Source organism: Protopterus annectens, chromosome 7.part1 (genome assembly GCF_019279795.1).
Source record: "Protopterus annectens isolate FY-2018-M chromosome 7.part1, PAN1.0, whole genome shotgun sequence".
Taxonomy (NCBI): Eukaryota; Metazoa; Chordata; order Ceratodontiformes; family Protopteridae; genus Protopterus; species Protopterus annectens.
Window position 1 is genome coordinate 4,995,930 of NC_056740.1, and position 12,058 is coordinate 5,007,987.

The 12,058-nt window shown below is 43.3% G+C and overlaps 1 protein-coding gene across 1 annotated transcript in view; it reads right to left on the reverse strand.

Moving 5' to 3' along the window:
• LOC122807522 (solute carrier family 26 member 6-like) overlaps positions 1-12,058 on the reverse strand; it is a 516,873-nt gene that overhangs the window by 200,701 nt on the left and 304,114 nt on the right. The window lies entirely within an intron of this gene.

The following is a 12,058-nucleotide window of genomic DNA, read 5'->3' on the forward strand; positions in this document are numbered from 1 at the left end:
CCATATACTGGTGTTTGTGGACAGCCACAGACTGTACCTGCCAGGTCATACAGATCAGTGTCTCTGGCCACAGACACCGTACCTGTGCCTTGCAGGGGTGCTACGGACCATATCCGGTACCAACCCAGACTGGGTACTGTCATCAGAAGCACGTGTTCATTGACTTGACACAGATCCCTGTCGGGCCTGGCCAGAGCCACGTGCATGTGGTCTCCTGGGGCGGTCTGATGACAGCGCAGACCCAGCATTGCTGGGGCTGCTGCTGGCACTATAGGGGCAACCGCGGCCCTGTTGTCGTCCGCGATGACTGCCAGCAGCTGCTGTTGCTGGCATACGCCCACATCGACGCCTCAACCGTCCACCATCGCCCTGGCTCATGGACATGTAGTTGTGGAACCGGTCTAATATGTCCCCACAACGTCTGTCTATGACATCGGTGAAATTACGGATGGCAGCCGCAATGCCACGCATACTGTCAGTCATGGCTGTGCGACATGCTGTCAGCTCCCTCAGACCCTGTCTGGTGTACCGTTCCATACGTGACTGTGCCTGCATGACAGCCCGAAACATAGCTGAGGTTGTAAGACCTCTGTGGGCACATCTGACAGGGGCAGTACGCCCATGGATGCTCCCACGAGAACCCCTGGACATCTGTCTGTGTGGTACCTTCTCAGGGCCATGTCCATGGCTGCTCTGTGGGGACGCATGTGCCACAGATACCACATTACCCTGGTCAATGCCCACTGTATCCTGTCCATCACCTAGGGACATTGGTGACAAAGGGTGTAATGGCAGGATAACTGTGCGCATTGATGGGGTTGACAGCTGTGTACTGTCAATTGGCTGACCAATGACGGACCCTGGCATACCTTCCTGTGCCATTACACAGATGTCATCATTATCAGTACCCATGGCACCTGATTCAGGTTCCCTGCTGCATGACACCAGAGCAGCACCAGAACCTGTGGGAAGGAAACAGGAAACACAGTTTACAATGTCTACACAATATTACCAGTGATGCACACATCCACACATGCACAGGTCCACACATGCACAAATGCACAGGTCCACACATGCACACATGCACACATGCACAGGTCCACACATGCACAAATGCACAGGTCCACACATGCACACATGCACACATGCACACGTGCACAGGTGCACACATGCACACATGCACAGAGTTGCACAGTTGCACATAGTTGCACACAGTTGCACACAGTTGCACACTACTCAGTATGTGAGATATCAACACACAGACACAGACACACCTGCATGCATACACAGAGCACTACTCAGGGAGCCTAATATTACTATTACTATCAAGACTATTAAAGGTATTGTTAATACACACTCACCAGCATGGATAGGCTGCATTGCTGTTACACCAGAGGGACCTGCAGAAGTGAGGAAACTAATGTCAATGGGCACAACTGTGCCATTGTTACTGAGTATGATACAGGTCAGTAGTACAACAGTCGCCTTTCACAGGTCAGCTGCTGATATTGAGAATATCACACTTGCACATTAAATACTATGATGACAGCTACAAACCAAGGACACACCTCACACATGCATTAACTACCAGTGTACACAACAGTCAACTATACATATGGCATATTACCTGCACGCTCGTAGTCTTGCTGCTGTGTTTCTCCAGCCTCCATCATAATGCATGTCTGCTGCTGTTCTTGTTGTTGGCGGGCTGGAGCCACAACACTTATGAGTAGTCCCTCCAGTCTGGTGAGTGAGGGATGTGTAGCCACCCCACCACCTGTGGCAACCTGTTGCCTGTGGATATCTGATGCACGCTGACGGACATTTCTGATTAAATCACTGCAGTGATGTCGTACCTGCTCATATGTCCTATTATGCGTGCCTATGTCATTTACCCGACAGACCAGGTCTTGCCACAGTGCAGCCCTCTCCTGCTGATTCTGGCTGGTGCGGGAAAAGAGTATTGCATAATCCTGCACCAGGCTCTGGTGTATCTCCTCATCCTCAGCTGCAGAGTAAGCTGGATTGCGCGGGTGAGCCATGGTCCTGGAAAAGGAAATAACATGATATCAGCAAAATATGTCAGCAGAATTTGGCACACATACTACACATGCTACTCGACTGTTGTGATACAACATATCTCACATATATAGCATCTGTCTGTCTATTGGTGGATACACATGTAAATGGCCAGGTATCAGTGCTCAGCCAACAACTGTGCAACAGTACCTGGCACACTCCATATGACATACTACCAAACCCCAGCAGTCAGAACACTGATTCAGGTCCAAAGCACCTCCTCACTCTGGGGTTTGTATCGAGGTACTGTATGGGGTACATCATCAACTACTGTGAGCTGACCACAAACTAATTGCCCTGGATATACATATCTCACCTCCACCACCAGCACAAACGACTATAGTGAATAACATTTCAAATGCAAACTTTACACTTTGTAACAGTGACATGGTATCCTTTCAGCCCACTGGGCCAGTGGAAGACACAACCCACAATGCTGACCCCTTCACAAATTATTTCTACGGACATCTCCGAGAATGCATGGATCATGCAATCCCATATAAGACCAAGACACTCTCCACAAAGGGACAGCATCATGTCTGGTGGACCCAAGCCATAGACAGATTGTATAACAAAAGATGGAAGCTACTGCAAGACAGAGCATAATTCCATAAAGGGAAGACATGTCTGATCAGCACTAGTAAGGAGCTATTTTTTCTCATACAAACATACATGGGCAACTTTGAGAGGGAAATCAACAGGGACACTACAGATAACCACAAGGCCTTCTTCAGTTATGTTAGCAACCTGGTCAGAAACCCTCCACTATGCTCATAGTTAGTACACAACAACAAATAATTCACTGAACCCACAGATATTGGCAACATTGTGGCAGACAGGTTCAGTGCATGTTTCCCCCCTCCCTCTCCCCCAAAATAAGACATACTTATCCCAGCTGACTGTAACCTCCCTGTCATGACAGATGTCTAGGTGAGAGCCGCCCTCAGGAAAGCAGAATACACAACATGAATGGGACCTGATGGTATCCCCGGTTGCATGCTACATGAACTCCAAGAGGAGCTAAACACACATATAGAAGTGCTATGTAACACTAGCCTGACTACAGGATATGTACCTGTACACTGGCGCACAGCAGCAGTGGTTCCACTCCACGAAGGAGGCACCTCTACATACCAATACAATACAACACATTACAATACATTACAATACGATATGCTATTGCCACTGGGACTACAGCAGCATACTGCTCTGCTACCCTGACCATTGTGACACATGTGATGTGATGGTACCTGCTGCTGTCAAACAGTTACACAGGGTGACTCATATGGCATATTACCTATCTAACATTCAGTATGTGTGACATGTACTCATGGGGAGTCTTGCTTCTTAACGCTGTGTGGTTTATTGCAGGGTATGTCTTATCTGTGGGTAGGAACCTGTACCTCCACCATGTGCTCTCTATTGCAGTGTCACGGATGACACACAGCAGTCATTTAGGTTGTGGATGGTGTGAGGTATTACTATGGTTGTTGGACATCTGTCATGGGTGTGACTTAAGTATGTAAATCCAGGAGTGGTAACCTCTATGTGGGTAGTATGTGTGTACTCTGTGGTGTTGTCAGTCACTGTGCATTGGTAATGTGTTTCAGTGCATTGTCACAGTGTTGTACATGTCACTGTGTCCTTCTCCATATCTATAGCTGTCATGTGAGGTACATACCGTGGCAGCCATTATGTGTGGGGAGGGGTACACTGACCTACATGTCCATAGCTGACACACCATGTCTGCTGACACATATCATGTGCAGGTATTCCAGGAATAGGGTGCCACTGTGAATATCATTGGGGGGACTATTGTACACATGTATGACCCTGTTCACCCCTGACACATGCAGTGGTGGGCAGCCAATCACATATCTGGTGGTTACTGGTGTAGGTGATTTGAAATGGGGTATGGTACTCCAGTTTTGACACTGGTGTTCACTCCATGCCTTTGTCACCATGCACCTGTTGCAATACATCTGTACACATGTGCCTCACTCAGAATATATATACATCTCTCTCTCTCTCTATATATATATATATATATATATATATATGTATATATATATATATATATATATATATATATGTATATAGATATATCTGTATGTATATATATATATATATATATATATATATATATATATATATATATATATATATGTCTGTATACATATACACATATATATATTGATGTACATATATTGCTATAGATATGGAGAGGGGGTGTATGTGACAGAGAGGGGTGAGAGTGACAGAGGGGGGTGGGACAGGGGAGTGTGAGATTGTCATATACAGTCATACCTGTAGATAGTCAGATCTGTCTGTCTATGTATATGTATCTACATATATCTATATCTGTATGTGTGTATTACATATATATGTTTGTACATATTCTATCTATCTACATCTGTCTATGTATTCCTACATCTCTCTCTATGTATGTATACATATATGCATATTATATATATATATATATATATATATATATATATATATATATATATATATATATACATACATACATACATATATTGACATACATACGTATCCATATGATAGATAGGTATATCAACATGTTTGTTTACAAAACTGTATACACACACTAACATACTGCTAAACATACATAACTGTGAAACCTACTTTGTACATTGCACTACAACCTACATTCAACCTACATTGATATGTGCACATAGATGCTCTCACATACATATGTATGTACAGCCTTCACTGATAGCTGCTGTATGTCCCCTGCCCTTTGCACATCTTCATATACATATGGATACAGACCAATGACACATATGGAGGGTTCACAGTATGTAGACTTTTATAGTATTACTTTACATTACCTGTGTTTGTCCCAGCTGCTTGTGTTGCCGTCTGGTTTCGTGTCCTGCTGCTCCACTTGCCAGTTGTCAGCTTTCAAGTGATTGTTGCTGACCGGTTTTGTTTGTGTATGTTTAATTTTTTTTTTCTCTGTCTCTCTCTCTCTCTCTCTCTCTGTCTCTCCCTACCTCCACAGGGTGCAATGACAGTATTGCATGTGTGGACTGGGAGTACAGCATGCTTTTGTAGGTATCTGCATATGTCCATGTGATGGCCTCTGCACAAATTGTTAGCCAGCATTTGCTAATTGCATGCAGCCAGTTGTGTACTGATTGCAGTTCTCACTGTGATTTCAGGACAGTGCTATAAAAAGGTATGTGAGATGGGCGTAGCCCTTTCAGATTTTAAGGGTAGGGACCATGCTGGTATGCTGTGGACACTGTTCTCTGAGTGTAAAGGTTAGTATCTCTCTCATATTTCTGGCTGTGTTGTAGATTAACACTTCTCCATTCATTTCTCCAGTTTCCTGTACTAAGTGTGTATGTACACTGACACCTAACACTACTACTACTGTTAATGTGGGTGTGTGTGCTTTCCTGTGGGACATGTGGTGTAACTGGTGTATAGCAGTGGCTCTTGCACTTTGTTGCTATGGCTTCAATATTTGCCCTTTACATTCACTACTTGTATGCCTGCTAGGTGTCTTGACTGTAGTGTGTTGCTGTGGCTTTCCTATTTTCCATGTACATTCACACCTTGGAATGCTTGCTATATCTGCTAGGGTGTTACTGCATGCAGTGTGGTCTGGCCATGGTGTGGGCCTTGACATCTGTTAGGGTATTTGAGTATGCTGCTGAGCAGGCCCCAGAGACTCTCAGGTGCATCTTTTATCTGCCTCATGGAATGGTACATATCAGTGGGGTACACCCATTAAATTGTCTGGTATTCTGCAGTTGTGACTGTGGGATAGCATGAGCATATGTATTACTATACTATTTCTGCCGTGCAAGTGGTGCATACTTTCAGTACTTCATAGTTACCATTGCATGTGTTGTAACACCTTTCTGCCTAGTGTTTGTACATTTCACAGAGAGTCTGTGGGGCATCCCTGTAACTCAGTCACTGTTGCTATGTCTAGGCTCTTAACTATTCAAATATGGCAGTGTCAGACCTCTCAAGGGTACAGATATTTGCAGGTTGTCCACATTTCTGCCTCATATTTTGGTCAATATCTCATGAACAGCTCTTTCTGGCAAATCACTCTGGGCTCAAGTCAGACTATAGTGACAAACATTTAAGTTTCAGACTTCATACTCTTCCAAACATCCAACAAAATGCAGAACCTGTTACTCTCTGAACTGTCTAAGTTTGTTGTAACATTATTTGGAATGTGTCCCTGTTTTTGGCCCTTTGCTCCACATATTTTATTACTTGGTCCGGATGTGTTCCTGTAAGAGGTTGTGGGGTATGGGCAGTGATTATCCTGCTGTGAGTATGTGTGTGGCTTGCAAGGTGCTACAGTGACATTATTACCTACTAGCTACCAACTAGCATGGCTGTTTCTGTTCACACACTACTATTATAGAAATCCACTAGATTTGACAGTAAATATACATGACATGCTTTGTGTACTACACATCCTATATTCCCTTTACATTCATTCCTACTATTACATGATATATTTATTGTAGCACAATGTTCTTATATAACAGTCATGGCTTAGTGGTAAGTCATGCAGACTACTGTTTCCAGGGTTCGGGACTGACAGTGGGATTTTATTTCGCTTTTGAGCAGACTACAGGACTTGTCATTCAGAGTGACTAAGGCACTTTTAAGCAGTTGTAACCGGGTTAGCGCTGGTTTGCGCGGAGCTCCCGCATGCGCACTGGCGTTCAGCTCCACGCACACCCGCTTACAACTGCTTAAAAGTGCTTACTCTTGTGCACACCCGCGCTATTTTCTTTGAAAGAAATGAAAATGGGGAGACAGGAAAGTGGTGAAAAAGAGGTCACAAAGAGGGTAAGACAGTAAGGAAACAAGCTCGGGTTTTGCAGGAGGGATGTAGGTAAGGCCCATAGCTGCCCATTTCTTTATCAGCAACAGCTGTGCATATGTTTGTAATTTGGTGTGACATTTGAAACCTTCCACCCCTGAGAGAGGTGTAAGGACAACAATAATACTTGTTGTACAGCCAATTGTAATTGACAGTTTCCATGTCCAGCAGACATGTGTGCGAAATGGGCAGCTATGTATGGGACGTAATTTTTTTGTGGGTACAGAGTGCCCTTTTTTTTTTTTTTTTCAGGTAAGAGTGGTATGTCAGGTAAAGGAAGTCGGTATAGCTGGGGAGGTAGGTTGGGTAGGACAACAGACAAGACAAACAAGATGCATACAGGGGCGGTGTATGACACATGTGGGGGGTTACACAATTGACGGGGATGGATGTTTGGATATCTAGAGCCCATGAGCCCACAGATGGCAACAGTGGAACTGATATCCACACCCATGGGAAGTTGCCACTGTGCCTTCACTGCCCAGGACGGGGCTGTGCTGGGGGCTGTGTAGGCCGGGCAGCAGGCATGCCTGTTAGTTGTGCCACCTGTGCCTCAAGCTGGCGTAGGGGCCCAAGAACAGCTTCCTGGATCTCCCTACGCACCACAGTCCGGACGCTACAGAGGGTGAGTGGTTGTTCTCCTCCGGCCACACTTGCAGAGGGGGGACGAGCCCCATCCCCTGCAGCGCTTCCACCCACAGGTGGCACAGGGCCACCGGAGGAGGGTCCGGACTGAGCACTACTGCCAGGTGCACTCGCCAACTGAGGTGGGAGAGGTGGGTCCGCTGGAACCCGCCTTCCCTGTCGTCTTATGTTTTGCATTATGTCATGACAGTTTGGGTTAGTAACATACAATACCATTCACAATTAGTTGTAACAGCGTGCATTAGTATTCCCATTAACCAAACACCCAGATATTCAAACCATTGAACAGCAAGCATAATACATGCATAATTTGAACAGCAATACACAATCCAACAACATGCAGGGTTGATTGATGGCAACAGGCCATCAGGTTTGGATGTATGAACAGGGAAGATGCATCAACGTACATGCAAATATGTATGACCCAACAGGACAAATGTCCAGGGGTGTTAATTGTGATTGCACATACCAATTTCACGTGGAATGGATTATATGTGGTTATAGGGTAGGGTGAAGAAAATTTAATTAACACCTTCAAATACCAATACATATGCTGTACATTTCTAATAGCTGCAGATATATACACACTACAGTTCTACCTACAGTTTCCTATGTGATAACTACTTCAAGTTGGTGATAGGAATGTTACTGCTACATCAGTATACATTTTCATTTTTATTCATACACATTCATATCTGTCTCTGTTCAGCTACATCATCCTGCTACATTTGCTTTATGTAGCTATAGACAACTGTGGATGTTTGGTATTTCAGACAACCATACTATCTGCATATTGCAGACTGAGAGCAACATATCCAGATTTTGGGATACACATTCCAGCTGCAGGAACATTTTGAACACATTTCGCAGTTTGGTTCTGCTTGTCACATTCATTTCATTCTGTACTGACTGCAGTATACTTTATTCAGGAGTTATTACTACTTTATTGGTGGATTCATAACTCTTTCGCACACTCTCTCACTTGTTTTATTTTTACAATTCAGGATGGTACTTACTTCTAGGCTTTATTGACATGTTTTACCTGTAGTTATTACAATCCTTTCCAACAGTCTCACTTCTGTCATGTTTCTGTATTTCAACAGGGATATATTTCACACATGTGTTTTACTCAGCTTCTGCAGCTGTACTTTTCAGCCTGCTGCAGGTTGTGTACTATTATATTACAGATGGGACATCTTTATTTCAGACTTTATTTCAGACATTTTCATTTTTCTGTTTGGATTACAGACTGCAACACACTTTTGTAATCAAGAAATACTTGCAAACCCTCTTACACTGTTACTTGCACATTTTATTACTTAGTGACTACACTGCACTCTTTTGCTAACTGTCATACTTTTATATTTATTTACAGTTACAGGGAGAGGATTACTGACCTGCCTGGTGGTGCAACCACACCAGCCTATCGCCATAGGCTCTATGGTTCGCAGAATGGACATGTGCAGCTGTAATATAAATAAGGTAATATTGGAATACACATCTCCATAATATCAGCTAGGTTAATTTCTTACATAAATAATTAGATGTAACTTAGTAGTGGGGCATTGGGCATTTGCCAGGCCTCCTGGATCCAACGGTTCAGTTGGTCCTGCTTCCATCTCTTCAGGTCCGCATGGTGGTGACGGACCTGCTCACCAGTCCTTGGTATCCCTGTGGCACTGGTAAGATCATGAGCCAACCGGTCCCACACCTCAGCCCTATATGCTCCCCACAGGACCTGGCCCTGCATGAGTTGGGCCTCATGATTGTGGACAAGGAGCCAAACCATATATTTGGACTCATCAATGCCCCACCTCTGTGCTCGAAAGCAACTACCCTCACCTACACCTGACATTCTGGCTGCAAGTTGGTTCTACAATCGGTTATGCTGTGTATTCCCGCCTATGGGGCTTATATATGCCGTTTTTCCCGCACTTATCTGTGATTGGCCATTTTGGAATTGTATCAGCTTCACAAAACCTGTTTTGTCATGCTCCTCTTTCTATTCATTCCTATATATTTGCTATTACTGCATTTCTAAGTACAGCTGTCATGGCTTAGTGGTTCAGTACCTTGACTATGGTGCATGGTATTCTGGGTTCGAACCTGGCCACTGCTTTTTATATTTTATGACTGTCTACACAGGCTAGGAGGTGTGTCTGTGTAAAGGCAGTTTTGTTACAGCTTGCTCAACGTTGCCCGTCGGTTAGCTTGTTGGCGCGGTGCGCAGCTCCGTGCAAACGGGGTACGCTGGTTTACCTGTCATTTGGCTGTCAGCACGCATATTATGCTCAGCTCAACTACGGGCACACAGTTTCAGCGTGTTAAACCACTGCTCACCTACGGGCACTCATTTTGCACCTGTTAAACCACTGCTCACCTTTGGGCACTCATTTTACACCTGTTAAACCACTGCTCACCTACGGGCAGATGCACTCAACTTGTTAAACTGTAGCTCAGCTATAGGCACATCTGGCATTTTTTATTATTTTGTTATCTCACATTTCTTCAAAATAAATGGCCCATTTCATTACATTTTACATAAAATATAATTTTATATGTGTACATATATGTCAGGGACTTGTTTTGTGCTTATTTCACTAAAAATAAAAATTGATGTTGTGGGGGCTTGAACCATGACTGCCTGCTTTTCAGTCGACATCTCTACCGCTATGCTATTGCTTTTTGGCTTACTTTGCATATTTAGTTCTTATATGCTTTTCCACTGACTGCTAACTGTGGCTTAGCTATGGGCACGCCCGCGCAAACGAGCGCACTCACGGGCAAACATCTTTACAATTTAAAAAAAATATAACATGTTCATTTATATATTTTATGTTCATAGTCTGTGGGGGCATGTGTTGTGTTGTGTTTATTCACATTTCCATGGACTCTGTCGTGGGGGTTTACTTTCGGGACATTTACTCTTCTGGGGGAGTGTCCGTTTGCAGGGCTCGGCCTACGGACACACCCCCTACTGTCTTCCACGGACCGTGTAAGCCTTAGGTGTGATTCAGCATGACCTCATGCATATGCATGACATGCTGACGTCACACCGTTTAACTGCAGCCTCCGTGTAAGCCTTGTAACTCTTACATGGAGGCTTCGTGAATCCTGCCCAGTGTTTAGCTTAGTTACATTAAACGTTTTTGTTTTTGTTTTTTGTGGGTGTCTTCAATAATATTTATTATGTATCTAATTAAATTTGTAAGTATTAATGTCAGTTTTTTAATAAAGGAGAAATATTATACTGTGTCCATATAGTTAATTTTAAGAGAGTTATATTTACACTGTTTACCTGTATGACAAGTGACATCTATTAATTGTATCTCCATAAATGTTAATGGATTGAATAACAGTTGCAAGAGGGGTAGTCTAAACAAATATTAGAAGTTATTTAACTCTCAAATTATTTTTTTACAAGAAACACACCCATTGACGGAAGATAAAGACAGACTTAATACTAAATATTACTCTATATTAGATAGTTCACAATATAATAAAACAAGAGGAGTTGCTATATGGAAAAAGTATTTGCCTATGCCTAAAATCATTGACATATATAGATGATAAAGGTATGCTTTGTTCTGTTACGCTAGAATATAATAAGAGAATATTAGCCCTTATTAACTTATACTGGATTCCTGGAAAAGGAATTAAAACTGTTGAACAACTTCTAGAACATGTCATTCAAATTTCAAAAGGCAGCATCATACTCACAGGAGATTTTGAGTGTATATTGTCACCAAAGGATACTAATACAACAAAATCAAAAATACAGGCATCAGAAAAGGCCCTGTTAAAGTTCACCAAACTATTTCACCTTAGAGACATAAATGATTTCTCAGCCCCAGAATCACTTTTCGTTATTCATTACTCATGTAGACATAGAACACAATCCAGAATTGATAAGAATATATGTCTCCAATGAGTTGATAGATAAACTAAGCAAAGTTAAAGTGGTTTCTTACCCACATTCGGATAATAATGCAATCACTTTTGAGTTGTTTTTAAAATCTAATAATAACATTAACATCAAGAAGATTCTTTCTTTTATAGAAATTAATGATACAAGAAATATTTAGGGCGGCCACAGTGGTGCAGCGGTTAGCGTTGCTGCCTCACAGCAAGAGGTTCTGCGGTTCGATGCTGGGGTGCCTTCTGTGCGGAGTCTGCATGTCCTCCCTGTGGTCGCGTGGGTTTTCTCCGGGTGCTCCAGTTTCCTCCCAAAGACATGCAGTAGGTGGATTGGACACTCTAAATTGGCCCTAGGTGTGAGTGTGTGTGTGCCTTCTGTGGAAGGTTGGGTGCCAGGCTGGCAACTCGACACTGTAAAACTCCACTGCCAATCATGAGCAGACAGATGATCCACTGTGGTGACCCCTAACCAGAAAAAGCCAGAAGAGGAATGATACAAGAGATATTTCAGAAATCTATCGATGGGATGCACTA